The 16,159-nt window shown below is 43.8% G+C and overlaps 1 protein-coding gene across 1 annotated transcript in view; it reads right to left on the bottom strand.

The window, feature by feature from the left end:
- IST1 (IST1 factor associated with ESCRT-III) overlaps window positions 1-9,418 on the bottom strand; it is a 58,259-nt gene extending 48,841 nt beyond the window's left edge. Inside the window, exon 1 of the mRNA XM_030192783.1 lies at window positions 9,318-9,418. The gene's annotated coding sequence lies outside the window, so the exon portion shown is untranslated. The remainder of the gene's footprint in view (window positions 1-9,317) is intronic.
- Between the last annotated feature and the right edge of the window lie 6,741 nt (window positions 9,419-16,159).

The raw sequence follows: 16,159 nt of genomic DNA, 5'->3' as shown, positions 1-16,159 counted from the left end.
TGACTCAGCTTTTTCCCTTTTCTGGCCGCCCTCTTCTGGAGCTTCTTGGTTCTGCACCCTATTTCTCCTTACCCGGGGTTCTCCTGGGGCTTTCTGGGAGTTGTAGTTTCTTATTGGTATGACCCTCTTAGGCAAAACAGGAGCCCCCCTAGGGTCTTCCCTCCTACCCTCCAGCTCTCTTTTCCCCTGTAGGAAGCTGGGGTTCCTCTCCACCCTTTTCCTTCCTTCATACTCCTTACAGCGTGTCAACGCTTGCGTTGAGGTAGGGGACATGACAGTATGGCTATATTCTTTCAAATGTTTCATATTACCATTACATTTTGCGAGAGCTCTATGCAGTGAACAAAGTCAGCAGAGGCAGGACAAACTCCTGAATGCACATCAATTTAAAACATCCAAACAGAGAGCAATCAAAAACGATTTTTCAGGTAGGTAATAAAAATGGGTTTTAATAGCTTTCTTAAAAGCTGAATACTGAGAAATTTGTTGAATATTCAGGGGAAATGAATTCCACCAGTGTGGTAACTGACAAAAGAATGTTCCATTAAACAGGGTTTTGTATTTCATACCCCCTTGGACAAGGGCATTATAACAGCAAAGATAATCTGCATCCAGTTTCTGACTGAAAGATGGACTAACTTTCCTATATATAAATTATTTAAAAAGTCATAGAACACAGCTTAATCAATATACGAGACCTTACTGGAAGCCAGTGAAGCTTTCTCAAGAGTAGAAAAGCTGACACATACCTAAAATGATCGATAAATTAGGCGTGCTGCTGTGTTCTATATATTTGAAGTCCTCTAAGAAGACCCACATTTAATCCCACATATAGAACATTGCAGTAGTCCAAATAAGACAAAACTAAAGACTGTACCAGTAGCCTATAAGCTCCTTCTTAATTTCCGCAAGGTATTACAAGTTTTATTAACAATATATTGATTTGAGTAGAATAATTACTCAACTAAAAATCTTAATGCAACTATAAACAACTACCTGAATCATCCTGTTTATGTTGGAAAGGTTTTCAGTGTGAAGGAACTTTTAATCACATGTTGTGGGACTGTGTAGTCATTATAAACTTTTGTTACTCAGTTCACACAGCAATATTAAAAACCATAAACACAAAATTTCCGATGACAATATTAGGATGGGGCCCAATCCATTGTGTTTCCACTGAAAACAGTTTATCAATTCAGGCCCTTTATTTGTCAACAAGAAGTGTAACAGCAAAACACTGGAAACAGGGATGGACTGTGACTCAGAATGAATGGTTACAACAAGTGTGGGATACAGTTAAAATGGAAAAAAACCTGATATATTCCTTGAAAGAGAACACCAAAAAGTTTCAAGAAGTATGGAAGCCTTTTATTCAAAATTATCTTTCATAATTTGTAAGAGTAAAAATTATACTGAAAACTGACATTAAAATTTTAAAACATGAACTTTACCTCCCATTCTGTTACATCAATAGTTTACTTTTGCTTTGATGACTTCTTACTATAGCTCTGTTATTTCAGTAGAGAGATGTGGTAGCCGTGTTAGTCCAGTTTTAAAGGTAATCAATAGAAATAAAACAAAATAAAACATGGAAAAGAAAATAAGATATGTCCAATAAAAAAGATATCTTATTTTCTTTTCCATGTTTTATTTCTATTGATTATTATTTGAAACAGAATCTTGAAAGCAATGCAATACCCTCAAATATCTCATCTTGGGCAGATTTTTACTAGTAGCTCTTGTTAGTAGGTTACCTGTTAAGTTATATGGTGTTTTGTTTTTTAAATCAAAATATCTATGTTTACTTTTACATAAAGGTATACACACGATTGTACAATTATTTGTCACTGGACATTCTGATTTCATCAATGCTTGGTTATACTTTATTATAAAAATCAAACCTATTACTAATGTAAAAGAGTTTTCAACCCTTCTAATCTAAGAAGTTAATAAAGTTTGCTTTTTGGTGAATTAACCTGAAAGTCAGCAAAGCCCAGTGCCTTATAATGTTCCTTTTTTTTCATTTTTAGAAATGTTTTATTAAATTTTAATAACAGGGGTAGGAAATACAAATTACAAGAAGTACTCCTCAGAAAAAGTCAATTTTTTGGACACCACGGTCTCAATCAGTGATGGCTGTATACAAACATCTATATACAAGAAACTCACAGACAGATGCAGCTACCTCCACAACTCCAGCTTCCATCCTTCACATACAAAAAGATCCATCATTTACAGCCAAGCCACAAGATACCACCGTATCTGCTCTGACCCAGGGGACAGAGACAGACACCTTAAAAGCCTGACTGAATCCTTCAAACAGAAGGGCTACAACCCCAAAATAATCTCCAAGAATATTGCCTCCTCCCTCAAAACACCCAGGGAGAATCTGCTACAGTACAAAAAGAAAAAATCCACAGACAGAATCCCGCTTGTAGTGACATACAATCCAGAGCTGGAAAAACTGAGGAAAATCATAAGAGATCTACAACCTATACTCCAGGAGGATGAATTACTGAAAGAGATATTTCCATCCCCACCAGTACTGGCCTTCCGACAGCCACCCAATTTAAAACACAAGCTAATCAGAAGTAAACTTCCTTCACAGACTGAAAAGGAACAGAAGAGCACACTTCCCTGTAATTTATCCAGTTGCAAACTATGCCAAAATATTTCACAGGACCCCAAAGTCATCCACAATGGAAAGATATTCAACATAAAGGGATCTTTCACTTGCTCATCTTCCAATGTGGTATATATCATTCAGTGTAATAAATGTAACGAAGGATGCTATATTGGAGAAACAAGCCAGCTGCTTAAGACAAGATTCAATTTACATAGACATCATATGAGCAATACAGCCAGTAGGGCCCCCACCCCGGTGGGACAGCACTTCACAGAACCAGGACACTGTACCAGTGATTTCACAGTGAGAATCCTGAAAGGTAACTTTAAAACCATACAAGAACGTAAGACCTTTGAAGTCAGAATGATTGAATATTTTAACACCCAACAGAAAGGACTTAACAAGGATCCGGGGTTCCCAGCCCATTATAAACCATAAAGCTGTATGTCTCTGTTGATCACCCCACCCCTCACCTATCCACACCCATCCTGTTAAAATATCAATGATATGCTTTGATGTCCCCATGCATACCTCCGACCCACCCCCATCCTCCCACCCTGTCAGACTGTCATAGTAATGCTTGAATGTTTTCACTTATATACACTGTCAGCTAGCACATTTGCTTATTTCCGATCTGAGGAAGAAGGGCAACCTTCGAAAGCTAATCAAGAAATGTATTAAGGGGGGTCACGTGATGACGTGGAGCTGAGCGGAGGCCTCTGAAACGGGCTCCGACTTGACCGCTTAAGAATCAGCTATTTAACACCGTTCTCCCCCCGGGATTAACTTAAAATCCGCAGCTACAGACGGTGGAAAGTGAGAGGCACAACGAAAGCGAGTCGCGGAAGCGTTGCGCTGAGAGTACAGGAGGTTATGCCCGCCAAGACCCCGCGGGGAAAGCAAATTCCTAACGCGGCACAAAGCAAGATGGCGGCGACTCCGCAGGTAGAAACGGTGGGCCCATTACCTGCTGAAATGGTGAGAGACATGGTGCAACAAATATCCACAATGCTAGAAGACAAGTTGACCAAATTGCAAACGTCGGTTGATCAAATCCGCGAGGCGCTGGAGCGCCAGAGCGCTAGACTACAGCACGTGGAGGACAGGGTCTCGACTTGTGAAGACACAGCGGCGAACACGAACGAACGAGTAGAGGCGCTGGAAAGAAGATGTGAGCAGCTGACTCAGAAAGCTGACGATCTGGAAAATCGCAGCAGAAGAAATAATTTACGGCTTGTGGGCATACCAGAGTCAGTGAAAGCAATGGAACTCAGGAAGATGGTGGAACAATGGCTGCCTAAAGAGCTGGGCCTGGACGCCAATAAAATTCCCTTGCAAGTGGAAAGAGTACATAGAGTTGGACCGATAAGAGAGAACGAGAGCAGGCCAAGGCAAGTGCTTGCAAAATTGCTGAATTATATGGACAAGGAAGCACTGCTACAAGCATACAGGAATAAATCGGGTCTTACATATGAAGGGGAGAAAATCTTGCTTTTTCAGGACTACTCGGCTACAGTCGCGGACCAGCGGAAAGCTATGGGCCGGCATTGCAAAAGACTGTATGACAAGGGAGTCCGATTCGCCTTACTATACCCGGCAAAGGTGCGGGTGTTGCACGAAAACAAAACTTTGTTCTTCAGCGAAGCAGCAGAGCTGGAAAAATTTGTGACCACCTTACAATGAGAAGGAACAGTTAAAATGTGTTGGGAAAACCTTTTTTTTTTTCTCACTGGAATGTAAGGGCTGCGGAGCTGGCAAAGATGCAAGGCGCTCACAGAAGACAACGAACATGCAATGGACTAGAACAGTATGTAAGCGCAACCACAGATATGAAAGAAAAGTTAGTGCCATGAGAGGCTCAGTTAAGTTATGTAGTGTGCAAGTTGACTCTTTACGTATGCACAAGTTCTTGTTAATATCCATGTTTCTTCTTCACTAGAGGGCACAAGTATCTGGTTACAGGAATATAATGGAATGATTAAGAAATATCGGTACTGCATGAAGTGTGAGATATCCCGGGGGGAGGGGGGGGGACAAGGGTAATGAGGACGGAACTCGGGAGAGTTGGTGATGTGAAGGGGAGTGAATATGTTGTGCATTGGTACGCATAAGGGGTACGTGTGTTTAAGGGGTAAGAATAGCAGGGGGAAAATGGGGGGGGAGGGAAGCAGAGGAGGGAGGGGAGAGGAGGGAGGGAGGGAGTAGAAGTTTCTCAAAGAATATCTAAGTGGAAGATGAGCAGGCGAGGGAATAAAATGAAAGAGAAGTGTGAGAACCAACAGAGTCAAGTACAAGGTAGCTTAAATCTGGGGGCTCAGCTGGGAGGCCCGCAGATTGTGTTGGAGACTAGAGCACGAGTTGAAAAGAAAAGCGCCGCCCTTAATGGCTAGTCTTAAGATTGTGTCACTGAATGTGGATGGAGTGCACTCCCCAGTAAAGAGAACAAAGATTCTACAGGCCCTAAAGCGCCAAAAAGCGGATGTGGCTATGCTGCAGGAAACCCATCTAAACAAATTAGAGCATCTTAAACTAAAGAAAGATTGGGTAGGGGAGGTATTCTATGCAGCTTATAACGGAAGACAAAGAGGAGTGGCAATATTGATAAGGAAAAATATGATTTTTGATTTGCATAACATGTATCAAGACCCTGAAGGTCGCTTCCTAATAGTGACAGGTGAACTGCAGGGGAAAAGGGTGGGGCTATGCAGTGTTTATGCTCCCAATATTTATAATCAGAAATTTTTTAGTACATTAATAGCCAAGCTGATGGCCTTAGATAACTATCAGCTTATAGTTGGAGGGGACTTCAATATAACAAGCGATCCATCAATAGATTGTAAGCCAGCGAGGAGGGCGGGTAAAGATCATGAGGATAAGGGAGTTAACTTGCTATTGAAAGATTTAGCATTAGTGGACATATGGAGGCAGCAACACTTAGAAGATCACGATTACACCTTTTTTTCCCACCCCCATGGGGCACATTCTCGCCTGGACTACCTATTGGTATCACACATAATTAGCGTCGCAGCGACTCGTTCGGGAATTGAAGAGCCAGCGGTATCGGACCACGCTCTGGTGTGGGTGGAGATATCCTGGGGAAAGAGGGATGGACGAGTTAGGTGGAGGATGAATCCAGCATTATATAAAAGCAGAGATTTCTGCACATATCTGAGAAGGAGCTGGCTGGAATTTATAGGAGATAATGACACAAAGGAGGTGAGCCCAAGAATCTTCTGGGAAGCTGCCAAGGCAGTGTTAAGAGGGAAGATCATTTCATATGTTGCGACCACGAATAAAAATAGGGGGGAAAAAATGAAGGAGCTCACTATGCAATTACGGGAAGCGCGAAGGGCGTTAATAGGTTGCACAACTGAAGATAATAGACAAACATATATGGAGTGCAGGAAAAACATACAGGCTATGCTGGATGAAGGTGCGATGTATAACGTCAAACTGTACAAATATAAATTACATCAATGGGGTAATAGAACAGGTAAAATGCTGGCGTCTCTTGTAAATCAGAGGTCATCAAGGAAATACATAAGTAAAATAAAAAACGGGCAGGGAAAAATATGTGACACAGCAGCAGAAATTCAAGGGGAATTTGAACAGTTTTTCACGTCTTTGTACGAAGAGGGATCCTTCCCAGAGGATAAATGCAGAGATTTCCTTGAGGGGGTGGGGTTGGCCAAGATGTCGGAAGAGCAGCAGCAGATGCTAAATGCCCCAATTCAGGGGAAGGAGGTACAAAATATTATTAAACGATTAACCCTAGCAAAAGCACCGGGCCCGGATGGCCTGGGAGGGGAATATTACAAAATTCTTAAAGATATGATAGTGGAACCGTTCATTGCAATGTGCGAGGATATTAGGGAAACGGGCAACATGGGATCGGTGTTAAACCATGCACATATAGTGGTAATCCCCAAGCCAGGAAGAGATGGAGAACTGGTGAGTTCTTACAGGCCAATTTCATTGCTGAACCAGGATGTGAAGATACTGGCGGCAGTCCTTGCAGGGCGTCTGGGGAGTGTGGTGCCCTGTTTGGTGCACTCGGACCAGGTTGGATTTGTTAAGGGAAGGTATGCGTCGGCTAACATCTTAAAAGTATGCAGAGTTTTGATGGAGGGGAAGGGAAGGAGAGGAGATGCCATGTTGGCCAGTCTGGATGCCGAGAAAGCCTTTGATAAGGTGATCTGGAAATATATGTTTTGGATCTTGGGGCGTTTCGGCATCCAGGGGGACTTCATGAAGTGGATTAAGGCGCTATATAGCTCCCCGACGGCTCAAATATTAATAAATGATTCTTTATCGGGAGGAATCGCTTTGGGAAGGGGGACTCGACAGGGGTGCCCTCTGTCGCCTTTATTATTTATACTAACTTTAGAACCACTGGCAGCTAAAATAAGACAGGAAGCAAGTTTGAAAGGAATAAGAGTGGGGGGAGAAGAACATAAAATAAATCTGTTCATAGATGATATGCTTCTAATGATAGATGATGCAACTGAAGCTTTACCGTTAGTAATGCAGATTATTCGTGAGTTCGGGACCTTCTCAGGTCTTAGAATAAACTTTGAAAAGTCAGAGGCATTGGCGGTTAATGATAAGTGTCAATGTTTTGAATCGCGGAACTTCCCACTACGGCGGGCACAAACAGGTATTAAATATCTTGGGGTATACCTCAGCGCGGACAAGGCCTGGGTATATAAAAGGAATTTAACTGACCGCATAGAAGAGGTAAAACAACTGTGCAAAAAATGGAAGGAATTCCCAGTAAATTTTATGGGTAGGATTGCACTCACAAAGATGGTGCTACTGCCTAAGTTATTGTACCCCATGCAAATGTTGCCATTATGGGTGAACAGAGAAGAGGAGAAACAATATAAAAGCATAGTGAGCGCCTTCATCTGGCATTCAAAACGCCCAAGGATAGCATTCGCTAAACTGGCACAAGGTAAAGCACAGGGAGGGTTGCGACTACCGGATTTGAGGAGATACAATGTGGCATTATGCGCTCACAATACTAGAATCCTGGGCTGTGCGGGGAGCTAGGAAAATAGTGGGGAACCCCTACGTGGCTGCATTACAAAGGGCATGGAGGTGGTGGAGAGGACACGGAGAGGCGGGCAAGGGGGTTAGCCCATTCATGCCATTAGTGGGAAACATGGCTTTTCCAGCAGGACAGGGCGTGTCGATATTTGGGAGCTGGCGGGAAAAGGGATGTAGATTTATAGGACAGTTCCGGAAGGAGGGAGATGACACCTTTCCAACTTTTGATACGGTAAAACATGAATTGCAGTTAACTGGCTCACAATTTTTCGCCTATCTGCAAGCACGAGACTATGTGTTAAGTGAAGAACGTAGGACTCGGTCAATAGCTCGCTTCACTAAATTAGACCTCTTGTTTATGCAGACTAGCCCACTCAGTAATGGGCTGTCAAGGTGGCATCAGGTGATCAGAGACCATAAAAAAGCGCCTCATATGTCACACTTAGCAGAGGAATGGAGCAGAGACACAGTAGAAGAGGTCACAGTAGAACGTTTGGGGGCAGTATTTCGGAACCTGGGGAAGATAACACCGAATGCATCATTACAAGACATTCAGTACAGGATACTATACAGGGTACATATTACCAAGGCAAGAGGAAAATTACTGGGGATGTGGGAAGAGGACAAATGCAACAAATGTAAGAGAAATGTGGGCACATTCTTACATTCCTTTATGGAGTGTCCCTCACTGCATGAGTTCTGGACAGAGGCGCTGCAGCTGCTGGAAGAGATATTGCAGTGCACAGTGGAATGGCAGTACTCTGTCACCCTGATGGGGTGTGGGGAGTCACTCCAAAAGCAAGGACTGGGGGCGGCCCAGTCCAAATTTTTATTACTAGCAATGATAATTCTGAAGAAGTGCATATTAAGGATGTGGGTTGATGAAAACCCCCCGGACCTGGAACTATGGAAGTCATATATGATAGAGATGGGTAGCTGGGTAAGCATGACATATAAATCTGCTAATGCTCTCGGACTTCGTCAATACCGAGATCTGTGGGGAAGAACTCAGACTCTGTTCTCACAACATTGCTCTAAGCCTGGGCAGTAGAAAATATGTGTCGTTTGGGAAACACACAAGGGAGGGGGGAGGAGAGGGGAGGGGGGAAGCAGGGTGGAAAGGGATAAGAAATAAATGATGTGGAGATCAGATGGATAAAGAGTTATTACATGTTGATGTATACAAAGTTTCATTATATATATTTGTATAGAACGGTTTGGACGGAGATATAAGCTGTATGGTGACTGACTCCTCATGTAATAAAAATATTTTCAAAAAACAAACAAAAAAAGAAATGTATTAAGTTATGTCCAATAAAAAAGGTATCATCTTATTTTCTTTTCCATGTTTTATTTTGTTTGATTTCTATTGATAAGAAGTAATCAGGTAATCACACCGAAGAATATCAGTGGCCAGGTAACAGAGGGAGGCAGGAGGAAGCAATTTGTGAATTCATTCAAAGCAAAACCTGCACTTTACACTCGAGTACTATGGAGAACTCTTGTTTAAAGAGAGACAGGTTGCTAAAGGCAGCCACACTTTATCAGCATAGAAGGAATTTCTAACTTTGAGGGCTAAAGATAGCTAATGCCACCAACAGTGAGAATTAAGAAAGGAGCCTTATAATAGGAATTGACTTACCCAGAGCGGCGTCCACTTCTCAGCGAAACTGGGCCAATGCGATCAGGTGACAGAAAGCGGAAGAGCCAAGAGCAAAACACAGGACCAAACGACGTCAGCAGCCTCTATTTACAACCAGAAAACAACCAACCAGAGCTGTGATCAGCCCAGGGTGAAAGGAGTGGGGGGCTGAACCCGGAAGTGATGGAGCGGGGCGACTGTGAGGCTGAAACCCGGAAGTAAGGAAAAGGAGTGGGGGGCTGAACCCGGAAGTGATGGAGCGGGGTGACTGTGAGGCTGAAACCCGGAAGTAAGGAAAAGGAGTGCGGGTCTGAACCCAGAAGTGATGGAGCGGGGCGACTGTGAGGCTGAAACCCGGAAGTAAGGAAAAGGAGTGCGGGTCTGAACCCGGAAGTGATGGAGCGGGGTGACTGTGAGGCTGAAACCCGGAAGTAAGGAAAAGGAGTGCGGGTCTGAACCCGGAAGTGATGGAGCGGGGTGACTGTGAGGCTGAAACCCGGAAGTAAGGAAAAGGAGTGGGGGGGCTGAACCCGGAAGTGATGGAGCGGGGTGACTGTGAGGCTGAAACCCGGAAGTAAGGAAAAGGAGTGGGGGGCTGAACCCGGAAGTGATGGAGCGGGGTGACTGTGAGGCTGAAACCCGGAAGTAAGGAAAAGGAGTGGGGGGGCTGAACCCGGAAGTGATGGAGCGGGGTGACTGTGAGGCTGAAACCCGGAAGTAAGGAAAAGGAGTGGGGGGCTGAACCCGGAAGTGATGGAGCGGGGCGACTGTGAGGCTGAAACCCGGAAGTAAGGAAAAGGAGTGGGGGGGCTGAACCCGGAAGTGATGGAGCGGGGCGACTGTGAGGCTGAAACCCGGAAGTAAGGAAAAGGAGTGGGGGGGCTGAACCCGGAAGTGATGGAGCGGGGCGACTGTGAGGCTGAAACCCGGAAGTAAGGAAAAGGAGTGGGGGGGCTGAACCCGGAAGTGATGGAGCGGGGTGACTGTGAGGCTGAAACCCGGAAGTAAGGAAAAGGAGTGCGGGTCTGAACCCGGAAGTGATGGAGCGGGGCGACTGTGAGGCTGAAACCCGGAAGTAAGGAAAAGGAGTGGGGGGGCTGAACCCGGAAGTGATGGAGCGGGGTGACTGTGAGGCTGAAACCCGGAAGTAAGGAAAAGGAGTGGGGGGCTGAACCCGGAAGTGATGGAGCGGGGTGACTGTGAGGCTGAAACCCGGAAGTAAGGAAAAGGAGTGCGGGTCTGAACCCGGAAGTGATGGAGCGGGGCGACTGTGAGGCTGAAACCCGGAAGTAAGGAAAAGGAGTGGGGGGCTGAACCCGGAAGTGATGGAGCGGGGTGACTGTGAGGCTGAAACCCGGAAGTAAGGAAAAGGAGTGGGGGGCTGAACCCGGAAGTGATGGAGCGGGGCGACTGTGAGGCGCAGGGCTGAAACCCGGAAGTAAGGGAAAGGAGCCGGGGGGGGGGGGGGGGGGCTGGAACCCGGAAGCAAAGTGAGAAAAGCGGAGACTAGAAGCCGGAAGTGAGGGGATGCGCTGCCCCGTTACAACTTCCTGGACTCGGCATGCGCTAACGACCCAATGCGGGACGGTGTAAAAACCGGATACAGCGGGATCCTCAGGATTTTAAAACGTTATTTTTCATATGAACATTTTACATGTAACCTCCTAATGTTTTTTTTTGTTTTCTCTGTGTTTAACTCAGGACATTAATCATTATTCTCCCTGACCCTCCCATTTGCGCACAATCTCGTCCACCTTAAAAGGTAAATGTGACTGGTTCCTCGCCGGAGGACGGTAACTTGACGTCATAGGGGGCGTGGTAAAAGGGCCGAGCGAGCCCCCACACGGCACATACAGGTAGTTCCTCGCCAATACAGGTGGTTTTTCGCCGGATTACGGTAACGTGACGTCATAGGGGGCGTGGTAAAAGGGCCGAGCGAGCCCCCATACGTCACATCGCAGTGGGCCTGACCAGAGGGCGTGACCTAGCAGGATCTTTTTTCTCGGAGGTTAAAACAGGACACGGGTTCGTAGACCACTAAAGCCAGTAGGCGGAGCTTGTTTGCAATAGACTGAGCAATTGACAACAGTAGGAAAAGATTTGTAGAAATAACGGACTGCTTATGCGTGGTCCATCTGTAAATCTAATCCAGTTGGATACAGATGTCATGACTCTTGGGGCTTGATAATAAGAAGCCCCAATATCATGGAGCATAACCCTGGCGCAGCAATCACCTGAAGTCTCTATTATTTTATAAAGTCTCTTTTATTGAATAAATCACAGATAATTTACTCACAGATAGATGTTCAGGATACAGAGACTTCTTAATCTGGAGGCTGTGGGAGGTGGAGATCTGAAGAGAGGTAGTTGTATTGTAGGGGGAGGGGAAAGTAGTTGAACAGGTAGAAATAGTCCAAAGCTGGGTGACTGCAATGTGCGATATCTCATTTGGAAGAAGATATTTACAGGGTAAAAAATCCAGGTTCGTTACAGGGAGTGTGAGGGCTTAGACGTTACAGGGATTTTCAGCAGGACAGAGCTGTCTGGAGCGAGATGGTGTTATTAACTCCATGTCCCTGGCTGTAATGGAGGAAGAAGCCCCTCGTGGCTGAAAGGACAAGGAAGTGGTGGGGCTTCACACAGGGAGGAGCAGATAGAGACCAATGGGGACAGAGCCTGCTATCAGATAGCAAGGGGTAGTCCTAGAGATAGGAGGGAAAGGTCATACCTGGCTGACCTCTGTGGACAGAATAGTAAGACTGAGCAGGAAGACAAAAGAGCCAAGCTTGGCAGAGAGAGAGGGAGAGAGAGAAGGTCTGAGCAGCCTCACAACCAGTGATAGCAGTTCTTACACAGCCAAACAAGTGTGGTTGCACTGCCTGTGAACTACATTACCCACAGTGCATTGCTCACGTATTTTTCCAGTGGGGAAACTGCAGCAATGATAGTCCTTGGGACTGAGAATAACAGTAAAGGCATTACACACATTTTAGGATCACGTTATAAACTAGTGCGAGGCTGTCGGAGGACAGAACAACAGATGGTAAAATGTAATTGTGATCCTGTTTCCTGATTGGTTCAACTGTTATTGTAATCTGCCTTGGGAAGCCTGGTGTTATAAAGATGGAATACTACTACTACTACTATTTAGCATTTCTATAAAAAAAACTCTCCATTAATTGGGGCACATGGAATCACATCTTCATCTAATCTGTCATGTAGACGTTGACATTTTAGATATACAAATGGATCATTCTATTTCTAGCCTAGAATCCCCTAATGCAGCCCATCGTTTTTCTTATGTTTTGTTCTTGTTATGACTTATAGTGTGCCAAAACAGAAATCTCTTATTTCTATCTGTTGGATAATTGTGAACACTATCCACCCTAAAAGGTTGTTATGTGGCTGTACAGGAGGAATTGTGATATTGAATAAATAAGTGTATGTTTGTGTCCCTAGTCACGCATCCAAAGGTTGTATAATCCTTTCAAGATAGCCAGTTCATCGTTTAACAAATTAGTGGAACATAACCATAGAGACAAGGTATGATTGCATTTTCAAAGTGTTAATACTAGGGCTCAGCTAAGAAACAGGTTTTTGAGTTAGTCTTCAAACTTGTTTTCAATTGTGCCATCACCAACCAGCTGGATGTGACCAAACTTGTTTTCAATTGTGCCATCACCATCCAGGTGGATAGGCAGTGCCTTAAAAGGTGCAGGATAAAGGGTTTGTTTTGGGGTTTTTTTATGTTTTTATATTTGATCTCACATTTTACCAAGCAAACTCAGTTTCAATGTGTGTTATATTTGAGAATAGAGTGAGATAGAATAATGGGAGCAAATAGATGGATATGTCTGTAATATTTAATAAAGTTGAGATTAGCATATATACTGAGCTGTGCATTTAAAAGTTTATCCTTTAATCATACCACATGTTCAGAAATCATAGCCATAAGTATAGGCAGTTATTCAAAGTTTATTGTGTGCAGACACCAGAACAGGCATCCATCACATTGAAAAAGTTAACAACTTCCACAGAGTACATTAAAAATTACATTTTTATTTCCTTATTTCCATCTTCCAAAATTCCACACAGTAGATGTACAAACCAGCAGGACCCAAAGCAGTCTAAAACAAGGAAAAACAAACAACACAGTTTATACCAAATTGTTCCACAAATGTACTATTTATACTATTTGCAAAATAACATGTTGCATTTGAATTTCACAATTTATTCCTTTGTACTGTTGTTATACATGTGTTTCATATCCTGCAGTTGCAGAGACACAGAGGTACAGGTCTTAGGACCATATTTATGGTATCCCCCAGATTATACAGTATGTACTGCGCATAGATGAATGTGTGTTTACATGCATAAAACTAGGCGTATTTTATAACAGTGCGCAAAACTGTATTGGCTTTAAAAACCAATCAGCATTGCTAACAGTTCCTAATAATCAATAATTAGCACTTGTGAAAAATTACAATGTATGAGTGAGATTGGGAAGTGTATTCTGTAATGTACTGAGCCTAAATTTTAAGGTACACAAGCAAAATGTATGCACACAGGGAAAAAGTGGTATGTTTATGGGCTTTACCAAATGTATGTACATAGTTATATAATAAGGACCACTGCGCATAAATGTACATGCAAGGATTTACACCAACTTTTCATTAGCATAAATGGATGCCTGCAGATTCTGTCGCAGTAACTAAGTCAAAGTATTCTAAATACTTTGTGTAAAACTATGAGTGGTATTTTGAAAATGCTTATGCTTGATTGCTTTGAGAATATATAGTATATATATATAATTTTCAAATAACATTTTTATTTGAGTAGATTTTAAAATTAATTTAAGGAAGAACTTAGCTAAAGTATCAAGATCCTGACAGGAAATGCTGAGGCAACAGGAACAGGATGCCGACTGAGGCAGGAACAGAGCACCTGAAAAAAAACAGAAGCAGAGCCTCTGAAAACAGAAGCAGAGCACCTGAAAACAGAAGCTGCAATGCTGACTGAGGTAGTCCCAGGCCAGGAACAGAACACTGAGGAAGGCCCAGGAACAGGGTACACACAGAGGTCTGCCCCAGTGTTCCTGTTCCTGGAACTGCCCCAGTGTAACTGCTCCTGCCCAGGAATAGGAACAGAAACAGGAACAGGAACACCAAGGCAGGCCCAGGGACAAGAAGAGGATCACCGTCACCAAGGCAGGAACAGGCACAGAAACACTAAAAGTGAAAGAGAAAAAGATTAGGATGGAACTGTTGCAGGAATTACCACTATTGTTAGCAGAATCTGTGGTACTTCAGGAGTCAAACACCACACACCAGAATTAGAGACAAATCTTCTGTATTTGCCAGCAAACAAAGTAGAACATCAGCTCTAGCTCTGTTCTTCAGCTCTCTGTGTCTTGTCTCTCTCGTCTCAGCTCCTTCTCTTCTCTAACGTAAGCTGCTTCTGCTCTCCTTTATATAGGGTCCTAAGCCCTTCTGGCCCCCCTTTCTCACCAGATGGTAAAGAATAGATTGATTACCCTGTCTTGAACTAATTATCTCTATACATTTACTCCAAAATATCAGTTACATAGGTTTGAGATATTTCCTAAACTGACCTATGACCTGGGGCCTCTCAAACTAGACAATGTGGCACCTATCTCTTGCATTTTATTAAATTCTCATATTCCCAGTCAACTTCATAACTTAGGTTCATTGAGTGGCCAATCTTACTTAATGGCACACAGACATGGTTTGTTATTACTTTCAGAAGACCAGTCCTACAGTTAGCTATTCATCAAGGAGTTTCCCTGACCTCTTTCACCTAGCTAGGACTGTGGATAATTCAAACCAGATGATGACCTCTTAAACTGCAGACAAAGCTCACTTGAAAATCAGATACTGGATTTAAAAGATATTCTACATAGAAATAGAACTTATTCTAGATGATTTAGATTTTGTCTTATAAGGAATTCTGATTTCTGCTTATTCTAAAATATGTTTTATTCTGTTTAATTAATATCTAAACAGCATTCAGCCTACTCTTTTAAAACTGCAGTATGCCTTACTGAGAATGTGTGGTAAATAATACCTATGAACAATCCATCACTCAAAACAGGAAAAAGAAAGTTTCATTTCTCTCTAACCTTTCTAACCTCTAGTCTAGCAAAAGCTAGACTTTTGAGCAATCTAAACCAGATGGCATTCTTCCACTTTACAGGACTGAAGCAAACTTTAAACAGAATTAACAAATATGATTTCTTTGTCCAGGCTGCCTCAGAACAGTTACAAGAACACTGAAACAGATGAAAATGGAACTTGGACAGACAGGAATGCTGAACTCCCGTCCCGAGGCAGGCACAGGAACACTGAACACCGAAGCACAGGCAGCTAGGCACAGGAACTCGGACTGAAAAAGAAACAAGAGAGAATAAAAGGATTTCTGCCTCACCCAATGGTCAGTCGGGTTACCCACACCCAGCCTCTCCCCCCCCCCCCCCACCCCCTCCAACAACAGGACTCACCGGGCTCTTGAGGCCTTGGACGATATACTGCAGGAATACTGGAAACTCCGCTGCAGGAACACTGGGCTCTCCCACGATGGACTGTGACGCAGGAAAGATGAAGAGGCTGCAACAGGAGGGAATCAAGGATGAGCGACCTGCCTCGCTTACCGAGACCCGGCAAAGACCCTGCTTCTATCCATCGCCCCTCTGGGACATTCAAGCAAAGTGCAACTCACCAGGCTATGACACAGCCAGGTGTAACGGGAACACTGAGTGACGTGGCAAGGCGCAAGAACCCCTTCTGACTCGATTGACGCAGCCAGGCATAGGAACCCCCCCTGAC

The sequence above is a fragment of the Microcaecilia unicolor genome, chromosome 2 (genome assembly GCF_901765095.1).
Source record: "Microcaecilia unicolor chromosome 2, aMicUni1.1, whole genome shotgun sequence".
Lineage (NCBI taxonomy): Eukaryota > Metazoa > Chordata > Amphibia > Gymnophiona > Siphonopidae > Microcaecilia > Microcaecilia unicolor.
This window is presented reverse-complemented; position numbering and strand designations above follow the sequence as displayed.